General features: G+C 45.1%; 3 non-coding genes across 3 annotated transcripts; all 3 read right to left on the reverse strand.

Moving 5' to 3' along the window:
- Positions 1–1876: 1876 nt before the first annotated feature.
- On the reverse strand, positions 1877–2018 carry LOC138231455 (U4 spliceosomal RNA). The gene has a single exon (XR_011186706.1). It is a non-coding gene; the product is annotated as a U4 spliceosomal RNA (small nuclear RNA).
- Positions 2019–3358: 1340 nt separating this feature from the next.
- Positions 3359–3500, reverse strand: LOC138231440 (U4 spliceosomal RNA). The gene has a single exon (XR_011186691.1). It is a non-coding gene; the product is annotated as a U4 spliceosomal RNA (small nuclear RNA).
- A 2274-nt stretch (positions 3501–5774) lies between these two features.
- trnas-uga (transfer RNA serine (anticodon UGA)) lies at positions 5775–5856 on the reverse strand. Its single transcript has one exon. It is a non-coding gene; the product is annotated as a tRNA-Ser (tRNA).
- Positions 5857–18665: the final 12809 nt, after the last annotated feature.

Below are 18665 nucleotides of genomic sequence, written 5' to 3' on the forward strand. Positions count from 1 at the left end.
GCCAGTGGTGCAATGGATAATGTGTCTGACTATGGATTAGGAGTTTGGAGGTTCGACTCCTGTCTGGCGCTGGTTGTTTTTAAACACATCAGCCTACTCCCTAAGTAGTCTGTGCTACTTACTGCATTGTAATCGTACCCAGTAAGAGATTTCCTTCATGTGAATGAACTGCACCTGACAGCTTTAGAAAAACACCTGGGCTCACTACGGTGCTGAGAGCTCAAGTTGTGTATAATGTAATAATTTAAGTAGAATAGATTCTAATAATATAATGATCCAGTGTGTTGCACTACTTCACTGCTTCACTGCTCTATGCCGTCTGGAAATAAATCCTCAGACAACTTACTGCCCTGGGCATGTACCAATAAATTACAGGAGCACATCTATATATCACTGCGTTGAAGCAGGAGACACAATCACTGCAAATACATCCTAAATACAGTGTTCCAGCACCTTTGACCTCATCCAGAACGTATCATTTCTTGAAAGGAATTGCTGTCCGAATGCACATCTGAATCCCAAACAGAATCTCTAGTAAAATACGATCATTTGTGAAACAGGTAAATGTCTCAGGGGCCCATTCCTCATTCTCAAGACACATGTATGCAGTACGTACACCATGCATTGAGCAATAGGGATTAAAGACACCACAGGTAAGGTTAGAAGACCTTCTGACTATATTCTAAAATATTGGACTCATATTCTTATGATGGCAGACATGATGCTGTGTTTAAAACCGGGGTTAATGGACATTATATGACTGTCAATTCTGTTTTGTTTTGGAGACTCTTGGCTGCCTATGTGGTACAGTGCAGCGTGAAGAAAACATTTTCCAAAACTGTGTCAGCTCAAAAGTTGTAAGAAAATCTTTCCAGCTGCTTTAACTCTCTTCATTTTTGTCATTTAATTGTCTGTCGGCATTATGTAGCAGCGTTGCATGACAACCCATCTCACCACGGAAAGGAACCTAACAGCTTTTGTAAGAGAGGAGAAAAGGACCTGGCCCGTACGGGACTCGAACCCACAACCTTGGTGTTATTAGCTCTAACCAACTGAGCTAACCAGCCTCACGACAGCAATCCTCTCTGTGCTGCAAAAAATCAGACTCAGGGAATTTCTTTTGCCCTCCTTTGAATTGAAAGCCGTGTAATTCAGTGTACGGGCTTTCTCGTGCAGTTTTATAGTTCTTGTAACCCAAATCCTACACTGGCGTGAAGTGACCCCCCATTTCACAGCATTTTTCAGCTGATTTAAAATGTACCTAAAGGAGAAGCATTATTGAAGACCATCAATTACCAAGAGCTTTTGTCAAAGGTTTTGGTGGTCATTTTTAATGACCACAGAGCGCTGTGACCTCGGTTTTACATCTCATCCAAGAGACAGCGCCCTTTTACAACACAGCGTCTCCGTCACTATGCTGGGGCATTGGGACCCGCACAGACCTCAGGGTGAGCGCCCCCCCGCCGGCACCATTAACACCGCTTCCAGCTGGAAACTTTGTTTTTCCCTGTAGCTCACCCTCATCCGGGTACTGACCTGGCTCACACCTGCTTAGCTTCAGTGGGTTTTCAGTTGCGAGTTGCAAGGGGATGCAAGTGATGGAGCCGCTCGCTGCAAAAGCCACTGCTTTGGCTGGGAATCGAACCAGAGCCTCCCGTGTGAGAAGCGAGAATTCTACCACTGAACCAACAATGCTCAGTGCCCAGGCCTTCAAAAAAGACGCTTCTTTGGTACTCTGTTAAAAAAGCGTTGACATTACCTCTTTCAAAAGGCTTCACTTTCCTAGTCACATTCCAAGGCTCATTGAACCCGGGCTGTTTCCTCCAGCGGTATAGTATTGCAGTTAGACAGCACGATGCCTGCAAGACTATGTCACGCACTGACGAGACTGTCAAAAATTGCTTTCGACGATTGTATTGCAAACCGGCGGAAGCGGGGTATTGGGAAAAGTTTTCAACTAGCAATAATTGCGCCTCGGCTAAACCTCACAGGCTACGATACTGCCACTGCGCAAAGCTGACGGTTGCCAGGCAACCGCGGGGATCCTATGGAAATCGTTATCGATCGTCTCAAGGCATGTCGTTGCGGTAACGCTTCATATTTGTCGTCTTCTTCTTCTTCTAGCTTGAGGTTTTGAAGAATTTCATGACAGACAAGGGCTCCGTCGGGAACAAAGGGCGTTGTGAGAAAACCGTTGCTTATTTTCAGCAGCAGAAATACAACCCTTTAAATACAAGATGACAGAACAATGACGAAGGGCATGCCGGGAGGAACTCATGCACTACAGAGGAAAGGGGGCGGGCACGTACAGTTCACATTCAAGCCACAAGTACTCTTCTCGGATGTTGCATAAACAAATCCTAACGTCCTGAAAGCATTGCAGCATGTTTGTGTCCCACTTCCCGTGGCTGCAGGACGATTGACACGAACGGACAAACACAATTTGTGGCGTTTAGCGTGACATAGTCTTGCAGGCATCGTGCTGTCTCACTGCAATACTATACCGCTGGAGGAAACAGCCCGGGTTCGATGAGCCTTGGAATGTGACTAGGAAAGTGAAGCCTTTTGAAAGAGGTAAAGCACTGCACAACGGAAGTGAGGGAGAATCTTACAGGGGATTCTGAGCGGTGTCTGCATACACGCAGCCCGATACGGGTGCTGAAAGCTTGAGCTACTCTCAATGTCATGCTGCCTTTCCTCGGAGTAAATCTGTTACATTGAAAGAATGCTTCTCGCAGGTTCAAAAAGGGAGGTCCCTTGTTAATTGGAGAAATCAATGATTTCGAATGAATTCTGTATGCGTTAAAAGACAGCTATACACAGAAAACATGCAGGACACTGCTCATGATGTTTCCCGAGCCGAAACACAGTGCGTTTTTACAAGCCATCTGACAAAGCCCGCCCACTGAAAACTGCAGCAGATCGTGTAAAGACGTTCAACTTTGTAACTACTGCACGCACAGGAAGCAGAATAAATTCCTCTTTTCAAACTGTCAAAGGTTTGCTTTGCGAACGCTGCAGGACATCGCACAATCTCTTTTGAACGGGGACAAACGATTTCTTATGGGGCGCAGTAAGACAAGTACAGACAATTAAAAAGCTCCACTCATGCCGACGATGCAGCATGAAGAAGCGCAACCTAACGTTTGACAGACAAAAGCCGGGCGCCCTACGAGCAATATGAAATCAAACTGACAGCACACGGCGTTTCGCGCTGACTCAAAAGTGATCTCGACAGACGCTGTTCTCTGCATAACGCTGAAAGAGCTATAGAGCGTTTCTGTTGAGACGTAAGAAGCTTGTTTCTTTCTACCATGATGTTACCATGACAAAATCTGTCTTTAAACACCTTGCTCAGTCTCTGACGAGACTGTCGAAAATTGTTTTCGCCGATTGTATTGCAAACCGGCGGAAGCGGGGTATTGGGAAAAGTTTTCAACTAGCAATAATCGCGCCTCGGCTATACCTCACAGGCTACGATACTGCCACTGCGCAAAGCTGACGGTTGCCAGGCAACCGCGGGGATCCTATGGAAATCGTTATCAATCGTCTCATGGCATGTCGTTGCTGTAACGCTTCATATTTTCGGCCGGACACTTCCCGCCCCCCAAAGAAAAGAGCGCCAATCAGATAGGCGGAGACCGAGGACTCACAGAGCAGACGGCCACAGTCGCCATAATAAGAGCGATTGTGAGCGATTTTGTTTTCTCTCTTTGACCAGCCCAGCTGCGCCCCACCCGAAGGCAGGGAAGCACAAAAATTGTATGGAACTCATTCATGCTCCTCTCCATGGAAATCTTTAGGAAAAGGCTCTTGGCTGCCTATGTTGTTCAGTGCAGCGTGAAGGAAACATTTTCCAAAACTGTGTCAGCTCAAAAGTTGTAAGAAAACCTCTCCAGGTGCTTTAACTCTCTTCATTTTTGTCATTTAATGTGACACTCGATGTATAACTGGAGCCTCACATATGCAAATGGTGAGGCTCCAGTTCGACACCCAGTTCCACACTTCTTTACAGTATATGACAAAAGCATGGCAGACTGTGCCGGACCAGCTGGTAACTTCCACTTATTTTGACCATATTAAACATTGGAAATCTTTCCACTTGCATTTGTGACACTTGATTTTGGCTCCACCTAAGACACTCTTAAATCTTCAAACACTTTTCTCTTCTCTCGCAACACACTTGTCTGTCGGCACTGTAGAGGTTTTGATGGGTTTACTGAGACAATTATTAATTGTAGCAGTAATCACGAGGTTGTTCGTTGGGGCTTTTAGAAAATCAATCGTCAGAACAACTAACAACGCACACACACGGGTTCAATACACGGGATACATTTATTAATATAACTGTGCACCAAACATATACTAGTCTGCCTGGATACGAGAGGCAGACCTTACGGTGAGGGTTATCAATATACAAGGTATATAATCTCGAAGAGATGCAAACACAAAGAGATACACAACAGAGAATATATGTCAATATATCGTTCGGTTACCAAATCGCTAATCAGTGTTATTACCCACTGTTACTCTAAACTCGGAAGTAAATACATTACTCATGAATTAAATTGATAACAACTTGTGTTGAGGTACAATTAAATTCTCGAGACGCAATGTAGAACATGGGGTTTACTTATCCATTGTGTTTGGATTTGGAGTTTCCCGGCACGAACACCAAACCAGCTGACAGGCTATGTTGCAGCCTCTGTTCCAGCGGTTGTCCAATGGGCGTTGTGTCGGCGTCCTCTGGCTACCGGCCAGCCAGTCAAGGTGCAGCTCGGAGTAGGACGGGCGGAGGAATCTAACTGCGGCGCGCAGGGCAGTCGTTGCTCCGAGGGGATCTACCAGCAGTCCGGCTGGCTAGTAGAAAGTCTCTATGCACAGAGTGTGACCGCGAGTCCTCACAAGTCACTCTTTTGCCTGGGAAGAAACTGGTTCGTTCCCGGTCCAGCGCTGCTTCTGAATAAGCTATTCAGGTTGTCGACGAGGGTCCAACTGTAGGCTGCCGTTGATCAAGCGGAGCATTCACGTTGGTAGAATTCTGAGTACGTACGGGATCCTCGGCCTCGCGCTTTGAACAAAGTCCAAGTCCTTTTGCAGACAACGGCAGATGTCACGTGATTGTCTCTGAGGATGCGCGAAAATGGCCAAGGAGAGCCCAGAACTGAGCTTGCGCTCCCTTTTTGATCAAGACCCAGATGTGTGCTGATTGGTTGAGAGTTTGGCGGGCATTGCAGACCCACGTGGTATTACCACGCCCTGCCAGTCCCTGATTGGTTGGTCAAGGTGAGATATAAGTCACTTACTCTTGACACTTAGGAATGCAGTCCAGATGTCCATTCGGCACTCCCTAGACTGATAGGCGCCAATGGATGACCATTGATCATGATAGCCAGGCTCAGCTAATTGCATCCCCGTCTGGGAGCTTGCTTCTTATCACAAGAAAACACTCTTAAATCAGCTCGCATGAATTATTTCTCTGTGGCTGCACCACAGAGATGGAGGGTGAGATGGGGCCTCTTTTAGGAGCATACCAACGCTTAATTCTGTCTTATTAACAAGCATTGCCGCTACAGCACTATGTGGCAGCGTTGCATGACAACCCATCTCACCACGGAAAGGAACCTAACAGCTTTGGTAAGAGAGTAGAATTACCTGAAGAACTGCTTTCCATGGAAGCAGGACCAAGCGATGTAGCATTTTTATAGTACCAGGAAAGGAGAAGCGGCACTTCGCCTTTGCCGCACAGGCACAAGGTGACGTGCGGCAGACGCCGTAGTCGGCAGGATTCGAACCTGAGCGGGGAGTCCCCAATGGATTTCAAATCCATCGCCTTAACTACTCGGCCACGACTACAGCGAGCTCGCCGCCGCCGCATTCCTCCTATAATCTAACACGGAGTGTGAGGTGGCTGCGGAAACTTTATTAAAGTCGCTCTCCGTTAAAAAAAATACCTTTCACAAGATACATGCCGGCAGACAGACACGCCTCAGAGGGTTTAAGGCTGGCTTCACGTTCAAATGATAAAGTCCCCCAGTCCGGATGTCAAAATGCAACTTTGGCAGACAGAAAAAACATCAACAAACCAAAAATGTGGACAAGGATTTTACAAGCTGCACCACACTGCACTTTCAAAAGCATTTACATTCGTGTTAGACGCAGGAATTGCCTTTGATTTGCGCGCCTACGAACGCCATGGAAAACGAAACAAAACTAAAGCCCTCAGCTACTGCACTTGATTATAATCCCGTTACGTGTCGAAGCAGGAATTTACGTCATCCTACCACTGCAACACGGGGAATAGAGGGAAATGAGCACAAGCTACGAATTGTCTCTAATCAGTCCCTACAGTTGTAAGACGCCTGGAAGCGTGCACCCCCATCATTAATCTTTGCGCATCTGTGCAAGGTAAACTCTGCAGCAGTCTCTGAAACGGCTCAAAGGAAACACGTGATTGATTCCATGTGCATCTGGGGTTCATTTCTTATTTACATTTAATTCAAAGGGAAAGGCTTGGGTCAGTTTCAGACGGCCTCCAACAGCGAGATTCAAGCGCCCCACCTTCAGCCCAATCTGCGCCGCCAGAACGCCAACGGCTCCTCTGGTCTTTGGGGTGCGGTTGTGACCCCGTAACCTAAAGTGTTGGTGGCAGACAAATGGAGACTAACAGGTGATGTCCTAGGACATGACTACATTGTGACACTCGGTGGGGATGGTGACCATTGCTTGGAAAAGAGTGCGAGGCCCCTTTAGAAAAACATTTTGTTAACAGGCATTCTGCCTCAGCCTAAACACCTATAGCTTGCAAAGCGCATGCTATTAGACAGGCACCTCTGCAAGACCTTAAGAGTCTCTTAAACTAGTGATAGTAAGGTGTTCCCAATGGGCGATGTTTGGCTTTCAAATCATCTCTCCGTGGAAGCGCCAAGATGCAGCTGTTTAAGGCTTAGAAGCAGCTGACTGTTTCAATACCTAGCTGATTACTGTCAGTCAGGGAGCTCAGAGGTGAAAAGCCTGTCTGAGAGACAATTCGCCGTCAATCAGTTCAATATGTTCCGTACCAGCTCGGCGCAACTGAGATCATCTTGGTAGCCGTGTAGCTCAGATGAGTGAGAGCGTGTGTGTGTGTACCACCGTGATTGGATGCCGGTCCTTCTCAGGTCACAGTAAACCTTCTGCTGCCTAACTTCCCTAATTTTGGGGATCCCTTTGAAAAAGCAAAGGAAAAAAAACTGGCTCTTCATCAGCATGATCGACCTCACCCAGTGTGCCCCAGTGGCCTAATGGCTAAGACACTGGCCTCCTAAGCCAGGGATTGTGAGTTTGAGTCCCATCTGGGGTGCTCCTGTCCCATTCTGAGCATACAAATGTCCTTTTGATTTGCAAAGCTACAACCCCACCTTACTCTGTGAGCGTCTCTGCTTTTCTCTCACATACAGTTGGGAGAAAAACTTTTGTAAACAGCCCTTCGGAATGATGTGGATTTCTGCATGAATGGCTCCTAACATGTGATCTTATCTTTATCTAAGTCATAATAATTAATAAAGAGAGTCTGATTTAACAAACAACACGCCCAACATTTGACATTGCTGTTTCTTTATTGACCAAATGGTTTAAACAATCAAGGTCATTGATGGAAAAAGTACGTGAACCCTTATATTAAGGAGCTAGTGGAACCTCCTTTATGACAAAAACCTCAATCCCCACTTTCTGTAGCGGCTGGTCAGACCTGAGCAGCGGTTAGGAGGTATTTTGGCCTATTCCTCTATGCAAAACTGTTTCAGTTCATGTATATTTTTGGGATGTCTTGCGCTGAACGGCCTGCTTCAGATCACGCCACAGCACTTCAATGGGATTGGGGTCAGGACTCTTACTTGGCCATCCCAAAATACGGAATTTCTTCTGTTTCAGCCACTCTGTTGTTGATGTACTCCTTTATTTTTGTCATGTTGCATGACCCAGCGTCTTTCGAGTTTTAGATCACAGGCAGACACCCTGACATTCTGCTGTAGAATTTCCAAATACATCTTGGAATTCATCGGTCCCTCAATGATTGCAAGCCGTACAGCATCCGCCATGCTTCCCAGGTGGGATGAGGTTTTGGAGTTGGTATGCAGAGTTTTGTTATCTCCAAACATAATGCTGTGCACATTTACCAACAAGTTCAACTTTTGTCACGTCTGTCCACAGAACATTGTTCCAGGAGTTGCTGTGGAACATCCATGTGGTCTTTAGCAAACTTGAGAGGGGCAGTGGTGTTTTTTTTGGGGGGGAGAGCAGTGGTTTCCTCCGTGGTGACCTCGCATGATCACCACTCCTGTTCAGATTTCTTCTTATGGTGGACTCATGAACACAGACGTAAGACAAAGTCAACCACCTGTTCGCTAGATCCCATCCCCACTCAGCTAGTCAAAGATTCCCTCGAAGGACTGGCAGGACCTATAATTAGTATGATGAATGCATCGCTTGCGTCAGGCGTTGTACCTGATCAATTTAAGGTAGCGGTTGTTAGACCGCTCCTTAAGAAGTCAAATTTGGATCCACAAGTTCTTAACAACTACAGGCCTGTCTCAAAGGTCCCATTTCAATCTAAAAGTTTTGAGAGAATAGTTGTTGCCCAATGTCAATCGTATCTGGATTCAAATAATATACTTGAGAAATTTCAGTCTGCTTTCTGAAACTGCATTAACGAGAGTCGTAAATGATATTCTCTTAGCTACTGATGTGGGGAATGCAATAGTGCTTGTGCTTCTAGATCTTAGAGCTGCCTTTGACACGGTTGACCTCTCTGTTTTGTTACACAGGCTTGAGTTTGAGGTTGGCTTATCTGGAACCGTCCTTCAGTGGTTTACTTCACATTTTACTCATCGTTTTCATTATGTTCAAATATCTAATAATTGTACTGCTTCATCAACGTCACCAGTTCAATTTGGGGTACCAGACGGATCAGTGCCGGGACCAATATTGCTCTCTCTCTCTACATGCTGCTGCTAGGTAGGATAATACGAAAAAATAATATGAACTTTCATTCATGTGCTGATGACACTCAAATAAACATTTTGTTCACACCAAACGACAACTCTTCTATTATCACTTTAGTTAAATGCATTAATGAAGATAAGACTTGGATGTGTGAAAACGTTTTGTTACTCAACTCTGAGAAAACTGAGGATCTGTTGATCGGAGGCAACAATACTGATAGGACTACTATAACTTCAGCACTTAACTCAGAGGATTTAAACATTTGCCTCAAAGAGACAGCACGTAACCTGTGTGGCATATTAGACACAAGGCTCTTAACAACTTGCATTGATTTGAACTGAATTGACAATGTAAAATGTTGTGTGTGCTGTTTGTTAAACAAGACTGTCTTTATTGATTATTATGCGTCAGATGAAGATCAGATCACATTTTAAGAGCCAATCATGTAGAAATCCAGATCATTCGCGTTTTAAAAGTTGAGGGAAAAGCGAAACAGGTGGTTTTCCTTTGTTGCGCAGACACACGACGACACCGTAGGCGGCAGGACTCGAAGCTTCGCGGGGAGACCCCGACGGCTTTCTAGTCCATCGCCCTAACCACTCGGCCACGGCTGCAGCGCGCGCCGCCGCCGTCGCCGCCACTGCCTTCTTGATGCAGTCTAACATAGATTGCCGGGCAGCGGCGGAAACCTTTTTCAAAGTCACTTTCCGTTTAACAACAACAACAAAAACTTTCACAAAATGCATGCTAGCAGACAAATGCGCCTCAGAGGACTTAAGGCTGGCTTCAAGTTGGAATGATAAAGTCTCCCCGTCCGGTCAGGAAAAGGGAACTTTGTTAGACAGAAAGAAGGAAGTAACAATAACGGAGAATTGTGTGCAAGGATTTTAGAAGCTGCGCAGCCCTGCAGTTTCAATAGCCCTTTTATTCGTGTTAGATGCTGGAATTGCCTTTTTTTGACGCTCTTACGAATGCGATGTCAACGAAAACAGAACAAAGCACAAAAAACCCTCAAGTCCTGCAGTTGGATAGAATGCCGTTACGCGTCCAAGCCGTATTTGACTTCATCCTACCATTGCAACACGGGGCGTATATGGAAACGAACACACGCTACGAATTGTCTCTAATCAGTCCCTACAGTTGTAAGGCGCCTGGAAGCGTGCACCCCCATCATTAATCTTTGCGCATCTGTGCAAGGTAAACTCTGGAGCAGTCTTTGAAACGGCTCAAAGGAAACACGTGATTGATTCCATGTGCATCTGGGGTTCATTTATTTATTTACATTTAATTCAAGGGAAAGGCTTGGGTCAGTTTCAGACGGCCTCCAACAGCGAGATTCAAGCGCCCCACCTTCAGCCCAATCTGCGCCGCCAGAACGACAACGGCTCCTCTGCTCTCCGGGGTGCAGTTGTGACCCCGTAACCTAAAGTGTTGGTGGCAGACAAATGGAGACTAACAGGTGACATCCTAGGACATGACTACGTTGTGACACTCGGTGGGGATGGTGACCATTGCTTGGAAAAGAGTGCGAGGCCCCTTTAGAAAAACATTTTCTTAACAGGCATTCTGCCTCAGCCTAAACACCTATAGCTTGCAAAGCACATGCTATTAGACAGGCACCTCTGCAAGACCTTAAGAGTCTCTTAAACTAGTGATAGAAAGGTGTTCCCAATGGGCGATGTTCGGCTTTCAAATCATCTCTCCGTGGAAGCGCCGAGATGCAGCTGTTAAGGTTTAGAAGCAGCTGACTGTTTCACTACCTAGCTGATCACTGTTAGTCAGGGAACTCAGAGGTAAAAAGCCTGTCTGAGAGACAATTCGCCGTCGATCAGTTCAATATGTTCCGTACCAGCTCGGCGCACCTGAGATCATCTTGGTAGCCGTGTAGCTCAGATGAGTGAGAGCGTGTGTGTGTGTACTACCGTGATTGGATGCCGGTCCTTCTCAGGTCACAGTAAACCTTCTGCTGCCTAACTTCCCTAATTTTGGGGATCCCTTTGAAAAAGCAAAGGAAAAAAAAAACTGGCTCTTCATCAGCGTGATCGACCCCACTCAGTGTGCCGCAGTGGCCTAATGGATAAGGCACTGGCCTCCTAAGCCAGGGATTGTGGGTTTGAGTCCCATCTGGGGTGCTCCTGTCCCTTTTTGAGTGTACAAATGTCCTTGTGATTTGTGAAGCTGCAACCCCACCTTACTCAGTGAGCGTCTCTGCTTTTCTCTCACATACAGTTGGGAGAAAAACTTTTGTAAACAGCCCTTCGGAATGATGTGGATTTCTGCATGAATGGCTCCTAACATGTGATCTTATCTTTATCTAAGTCATAATAATTAATAAAGAGAGTCTGATTTCACAAACAACACACGCCCAACATTTGACATTGCTGTTTCTTTATTGACCAAATGGTTTAAACAATCAAGGTCATTGATGGAAAAAGTACGTGAACCCTTATATTAAGGAGCTAGTGGAACCTCCTTTATTGACAAAAACCTCAACCCCCACTTTCTGTAGCGGCTGGTCAGACCTGAGCAGCGGTTAGGAGGTATTTTGGCCTATTCCTCTATGCAAAACTGTTTCAGTTCATGTATATTTTTGGGATGTCTTGCGCTGAACGGCCTGCTTCAGATCACGCCACAGCACTTCAATGGGATTGGGGTCAGGACTCTTACTTGGCCATCCCAAAATACGGAATTTCTTCTGTTTCAGCCACTCTGTTGTTGATGTACTCCTTTATTTTTGTCATTTTGCATGACCCAGCGTCTTTCGAGTTTTAGATCACAGGCAGACACCCTGACATTCTGCTGTAGAATTTCCAAATACATCTTGGAATTCATCGGTCCCTCAATGATTGCAAGCCGTACAGCATCCGCCATGCTTCCCAGGTGGGATAAGGTTTTGGAGTTGGTATGCATAGTTTTGTTATCTCCAAACATAATGCTGTGCACATTTACCAACAAGTTCAACTTTTGTCACGTCTGTCCACAGAACATTGTTCCAGGAGTTGCTCTGGAACATCCATGTGGTCTTTAGCAAACTTGAGAGGGGCAGTGGTGTTTTTTTTTGGGGGGAGAGCAGTGGTTTCCTCCGTGGTGACCTCGCATGATCACCACTCCTGTTCAGATTTCTTCTTATGGTGGACTCATGAACACAGACGTAAGACAAAGTCAACCACCTGTTCGCTAGATCCCATCCCCACTCAGCTAGTCAAAGATTCCCTCGAAGGACTGGCAGGACCTATAATTAGTATGATGAATACATCGCTTGCGTCAGGCGTTGTACCTGATCAATTTAAGGTAGCGGTTGTTAGACCGCTCCTTAAGAAGTCAAATTTGGATCCACAAGTTCTTAACAACTACAGGCCTGTCTCAAAGGTCCCATTTCAATCTTAAAGTCTTGAGAGAATAGTTGTTGCCCAACGTCAATCGTATCTGGATTCAAATAATATACTTGAGAAATTTCAGTCTGGTTTCTGAAACAGCATTAACAAGAGCCTTAAGTTATATTCTCTTAGCTACTGATAGGCGGAATGCAACAGTGCTAGGTTGCAACAGTGCTAGGAATGCAAACGTTAGGTTGCGCTTCTTCATGCTGCATCGTCGGCATGAGTGGAGCTTTTTAAACGTCTGTACTTAGTGCGCCTCATAAGAAATCGTTTGTCCCCGTTCAAAAGAGATTGTGCGATGTCCTGCAGCGTTCGCAAAGCAAACCTTTGACAGTTTGAAAAGAGGAATTTATTCTGCTTCCTGTGCGTGCAGTAGTTACAAAGTTGAACGTCTTTACACTATCTGCTGCAGTTTTCAGTGGGCGGGCTTTGTCAGATGGCTTGGAAAAACACACTGTTTCGGCTCGGGAAACATCATGAGCAGTGTCCTGCATGTTTTCTGTGTATAGCTGTCTTTTAACGCATACAGAATTCATTTGAAATAATTGATTTCTCCAATTAAGAAAGGTCCCTTAAAGGATGAGTCAAAGTAACGTCTAATCGGATTAGTTTCCTTAGAGGTGGTTCAGAGTTTGCTCAAGAGTTTACCTTTCACAGATGCGCAAAGAAGAAAATTGGGGGTGCATGCTTTAAGGCGCCTTACAGCTGTAGGGAGCGATTCGAGACGATTCGTGGCGTGTGTTCGTTCCCATATGCCGTACGCCTCGGGGTGCAGTGCTAGGATGACGTACAATACCGCTTGGGCACGTAACAGCGTTATATGCAAGTGCGGGACGTGAGGGTTTTCGTTTGTTCGTTTTGTTTTGCTCTGCTTTGCTTTGTTTTGCTTTCCATCGCGTTGGTAAGAGCGTAAATAAAAAGGCGATTCCTGCGTCTACCACTAATGTAAGAGCTATTTCAAATGCGGCGTGGTGCGGCTTTTGAAATGCTTGTGGGCATTTCTCTGTTGTTGATTCTTTTTTTGTGTGTAACAAAGTGGCATTTTCATGTCCGGACGGGGAGACTTTATCATTCCGACATGAAGCCACCCTTAAGTCCTCTGAGGCGTGTCTGTCTGCAAGGCTTGTATTTTGGAAATGTTTTTTTGAAACGGAGAACGACTTTGAAATAGGCTTCCGCCGGCGCCTCGCGATCCAGGTAAGATTGTAGCAAGAACGCAGCGGCGGCGGGGCTTGCTGTAGTCGTGGCGGAGTGGTTAAGGCGATGGACTAGAAATCCATTGGGGTCTCCCCGCGCAGGTTCGAATCCTGCCGACTACGTTGTCCGCCTCCAGTCGGTGTGTTCCGGCGCAAGCAAAGAAGCGCGCCTCCTTGCTGTTCCTGGTGGTTTTAAAACGCCCAATCGCTTGTACCCGCTGCCTTGGAAATAAGTTCTTCAGCGTCCGCGAATGACATTTTGCATCTGGAAGCAGATGTCGACGCGTTTTGCACAGAGCACCAAAAAACCGTCTTTTTTGAAGGCCCAGGCACTGAGCATTGGTGGTTCAGTGGTAGACTTCTTGCCTGCCACGTGGGAGGCTCGGGTTCGATTCCCGGCCAATGCAGTGGCTTTTGCAGCGAGCAGCTCCATCACTTGCATCCCCTTGCAACTCGCAACTGCAAACCCACTGAAGCTAAGTAGGTGCGAGCCAGGTCAGTACCCGAATGAGGGTGAGCTACAGGGAAAAACAAAGCTTCCAGCTGGAAGCGGTGTTAATGGTGCCGGCGGGGGGGCACTCACCCTGAGGTCTGTGCGGGTCCCAATGCCCCAGTATAGTGACGGAGATGCTGTGTTGTAAAAGGGCGCTGTCTTTTGGATGAGATGTAAAACCGAGGTCACAGCGCTCTGTGGTCATTAAAAATGACCACCAAAACCTTTGACAAAAGCTCTTGGTAATTGATGGTCTTCAATAATGCTTCTCCTTTAGGTACATTTTAAATCAGCTGAAAAATGCTGTGAAATGGGGGGGCACTTCAGGCCAGTGTAGGATTTGGGTTACAAGAACCATGAAACTGCACGAGAAAGCCCGTACACTGAATTACACGGCTTTCTATTCAAAGGAGGGCAAAAGAAATTCCCTGAGATCGATTTTTTGCAGCACAGAGAGGATCGATGTCGTGAGGCCGGTTAGCTCAGCTGGTTAGAGCGTGGTGCTAATAATGCCAAGGTCACGGGTTTGAGCCCCGTACAGCCCAGGTCCTTTTCTCCTCTCTTACCAAAGCTGTTAGGTTCCTTTCCGTGGTGAGATGGGTTGTCATGCAACGCAGCCACATAGTGCCGACAGACAAGAGTGTTGCGGGAGAAGAGAAAAGGGTTTGAAGATTTAAGAGTGTTTTAGGTGGAGCCAAAATCAAGTGTCACAAATGCAAGTGGGAAGAATTCCAATGTTTAATATGGTCAAAATAAGCGGAAGTTACCAGCTGGTCCGGCACAGTCTGCCATGCTTTTGTCATATACTGTAAAGTGGTGTCGAACTGGGTGTCGAACTGGAGCCTCACCATTTGCATATGTGAGGCTCCAGTTATACATCGAGTGTCACATTAAATGACAAAAATGAAGAGAGTTAAAGCAGCTGGAGAGGTTTTCTTACAACTTTTGAGCTGACACAGTTTTGGAAAATGTTTCCTTCACACTGCACTGTACAACATAGGCAGCCAAGAGTCTCCAAAACAAAACAGAATTGACAGATAGGAGAAAATTCCCACTCGTCCTGAAGTTCCCAAAATTCAGCACTGAGCGTAAACAAAGTGTCTAAGTAGCGTGGGAATGCTAACCCTAACCCTAGCTGGAGTTTGAGCAATCCAGCACTGAGCGTAAAAAGATGAGTCAAAGTAACGTCTAATTGGATTAGTTTCCTTAGAGCTGGTTCAGAGTTTGCTCAAGAGTTTACCCAGTGGGCATTGATTCGTCGAATACAGTATATTCACGGCGAAAATACGGCTATACGGGAATATACGTCGCCTCGACGTATAATCAACGTCGAATTGCAACCGTAAAATCGACGACATTAATAAACGCATATATAACGTTGAAAACACATCTAACACAGTGCCTGAGGCTTTTTACTGTATGTATCGTGTGTACGTATAGCCATATTTTCGCTGTGAATATACGTATATTCGACTAATCAATGCCCACAGCTTGGCATACAAGGGTTTTGCGGAGGGGGTCTTGCCACCTGCCTGAAAAAAAACAGTAAAATGTTTGAGGGCCTATAGAGTTTCTATTTTTATTTTCTTGAGAAAAGTTGATACCATTTCCTGGACACCCCGTCTCCCATCAGTGCGCGGTGCCCGGGGAAAAATCTGTCGGGGTGCTTCTGAAATTCTGAGGGGGGGTGATATTTCAGTTGAAACGGAGCTGTATGGTGCAGCTACCCAGATGAAATCTCGCAGCTATGCCATTGATTAGTGCTTCATGATAGAAAATAACGACTAGCAATCTGGTATTTGCGATGAAGTTCAGTTTCACATTTTTCGTCACTCTCACGGTTTGTATTGCCTGGAGCGAAAAGTACCATAAGCGTTCATTCTTGCAGCTACATGGACGTTCTGAATCGTTAAGAAAAAAATGTTGTAAAACCAACAGAAAGCACAGACTGCTATAACTAGTCCTAGTTATATAATGATTTTAAGTATAATGATAAACTACTGCAAGGAATCGGTCCACCTGAGCAAACAGGATCGTAATGTTGACACTCAATAACGACACTGATATGTGCAGTTCCTGGACGGATAGCCCTCCTGCCCATCAAACAGACTGAGTGACTGTTCGTGTCATTTAGTGTTGTCTGACCATTGACAAAGTACAACTATTTTTTTAGGGCGCAAATTAAGTTAGGTAAATCTTTTTGCCCAAAACTGAAGGGGCGACATTCCTCCCTCCCCCCGTGATGCCAGGCCTGTCCCCATCCTATTCCATAATGTCATTATACTGTATATAATACCATACAACAGTGACCGATCCTTACTAACTGCATGTGTTAAAATTGCACATCAGCTCATAGCAGGGGGCACATAGCCGCGATGTATTATCAATGTTAAATTTCAACCATTATATTGACAACATTAATAAACGCATACGTTGAGAAAATATCGAACCCAGCATATTTTCCGGTTATATACCACAATGCATTGCTAGTATTCGTTGGTCACCATTTTGTACACGTTTTTCAAACGTAGAAGTATATCCGCAAATATCTCAGCAATCCTCTTTTGACGAGCAAGTATGAACAATAATAATACTATCTGAATACATACAGATCTTTCTTAATATTATTTTGATTAAAATAGTACGTGAATAAGCAAAAAATGGCACATAAAATAGTGTGAATGGGGAAGATGACACAAAATCGTTTTGCCGTTTCTCTATTCTTATTCTATGTTGTACTTTCAAACTTTGGGTACTCTTTAATTAGGACAGACTTTATTGCTCAACTGCTATGATGCAAGCCAAATTTGATGCATTTATTTCAGTTTTGAGCTTAGTAAACCGTTCATTTTTTAGATTATACTAAAGAAGATATTAATCATCATTTATTTGGGAAGTAATATTATATAATTTTCTATACTATTTGCAATAGTATAAATGTGTTATACACTATCAGGGGCTGCTTTTTTGTGCACCTCATCTACAACAAGGGTTTTTTTCATTTATGTTTGTGGACCTTCACCATTTGAGGAAGTGAGTTAGATAAGAAAGTTACAGGTATGGTGAGCAATGACTGACAAAGGCACGTACTGCGTATTCCTTACAGAAGAGTAAGCAATTTGTTCTAAAAAACACCGGCTAAAGTCAAACATCGTTAGCAATCTTATTACTTAAATAGAATTAACATCAATAAACTGTAAGGTGCTGGTACATGCGAGTAGATTTGATCTTCTATTAAACAAAAATGCAAGTACAGCTCTAAAAAGGTCAACCTAGACTTCTGTAACAGATCTGTTCAGGTCATCGCTGTTCCTCTGACCTTGTGAGTCTTTGGAATTTTAAAAGTGTATTTTGCTTGCCTTTCATGTGGTCTGTGTACAAGTCACTGTGGCGTATGCGGTCCTACACAGCCTTGCTATAGACGTGACGAGCCTCCGCTATGTTGCAATGGAGAACAGGTTCAGTATGGAGCTGCCGAGAAAATTCAGCTGGAAAGCTCGTTGCAGAAAAGCATCGTTATCTGCGTCCAGCTGCAAAGCGTCACTCGTGGGTGCTGAAGAATCGATTTCCAAGGCAGTGGGTCTAGGCGATTTAGAGTGTTAAAGGTCCCAGCGAAAACAAAACAGCGCTGGTCCTTTTTCATGCACGCACGAGAGCAAATGCAAAGGACACCGTAGTCGGCAGGATTTGAACCTGCGCAGGGAGACCCAAACAGATTTCAAGTTTGTTGCCTTAACCACTCGGCCACGATTACAGTAAATACGCCAGCTGTTGGCTTCTTGCTACAATCGAACAGGGAGTGCGAGGCGGCGGCAACTTTTTTCAAGTTCGCTCTCCGTTTAAGAAACCTTTTACGCCATACGTGTAAGCAGACACACACCTCAGAGTACTTAAGGGTGGCTTCAAGTTGGAATGATAAAGTCTCCCCGTTCGGACATGAAAATAGAACTTTCTTAGACAGAAAGAAATCAACAACGGAGACATGTGGACGACGATTTCAGTCACTGCACTTTGAATAGCATTTTTACTCGAGTTACAGGAGATGCACGAATGGCCCTTGACCTACGCTCTTACGAATGCCTTGGAACATTCAAAGAGAACAGCCCTCAAGTCCTGCGGTTTATTATAATGCTGTTGCGTGTCGAGGCAGTATTTGACTCCGTCCTACCGTTGAGACACGGGGCGTACTGTAAATGAACTGCACCTGACAGCTTTAGAAAAACACCTGGGCTCAGTACGGTGCTGAGAGCTCAGCGTTGCTGTTGTTCTAATTAGCACGCACTGCATCGGCTATGACCCGAACTTTTCAATTATTCCGATCAGTAAGTCAACACGTAGTCCACATGAAAGGTAGAAATATTCTCTTGTCTGTCTCTTGTTTTTATAGAACTGAATGTCCCTGACAATGTACTGTTAGTTTTAATTGAAGAACGGCATCTGTGTTCAAATATACCAGACAAGTTTACGTAACTGCTCATGCAACACAGTTGTAATTAGTCAAGAAATAAAGTCGAACAACAGCTGCGAGTTTGATTCTGAACGTATGAGATTGCAGCGCCTTTTACTTCCATTGACAAATGATAGATATTCGAAGAGAGATCCTTCAGACCAGCA

This window comes from Lepisosteus oculatus, unplaced genomic scaffold (assembly GCF_040954835.1).
Source record: "Lepisosteus oculatus isolate fLepOcu1 unplaced genomic scaffold, fLepOcu1.hap2 HAP2_SCAFFOLD_60, whole genome shotgun sequence".
Classification (NCBI taxonomy): domain Eukaryota; kingdom Metazoa; phylum Chordata; class Actinopteri; order Semionotiformes; family Lepisosteidae; genus Lepisosteus; species Lepisosteus oculatus.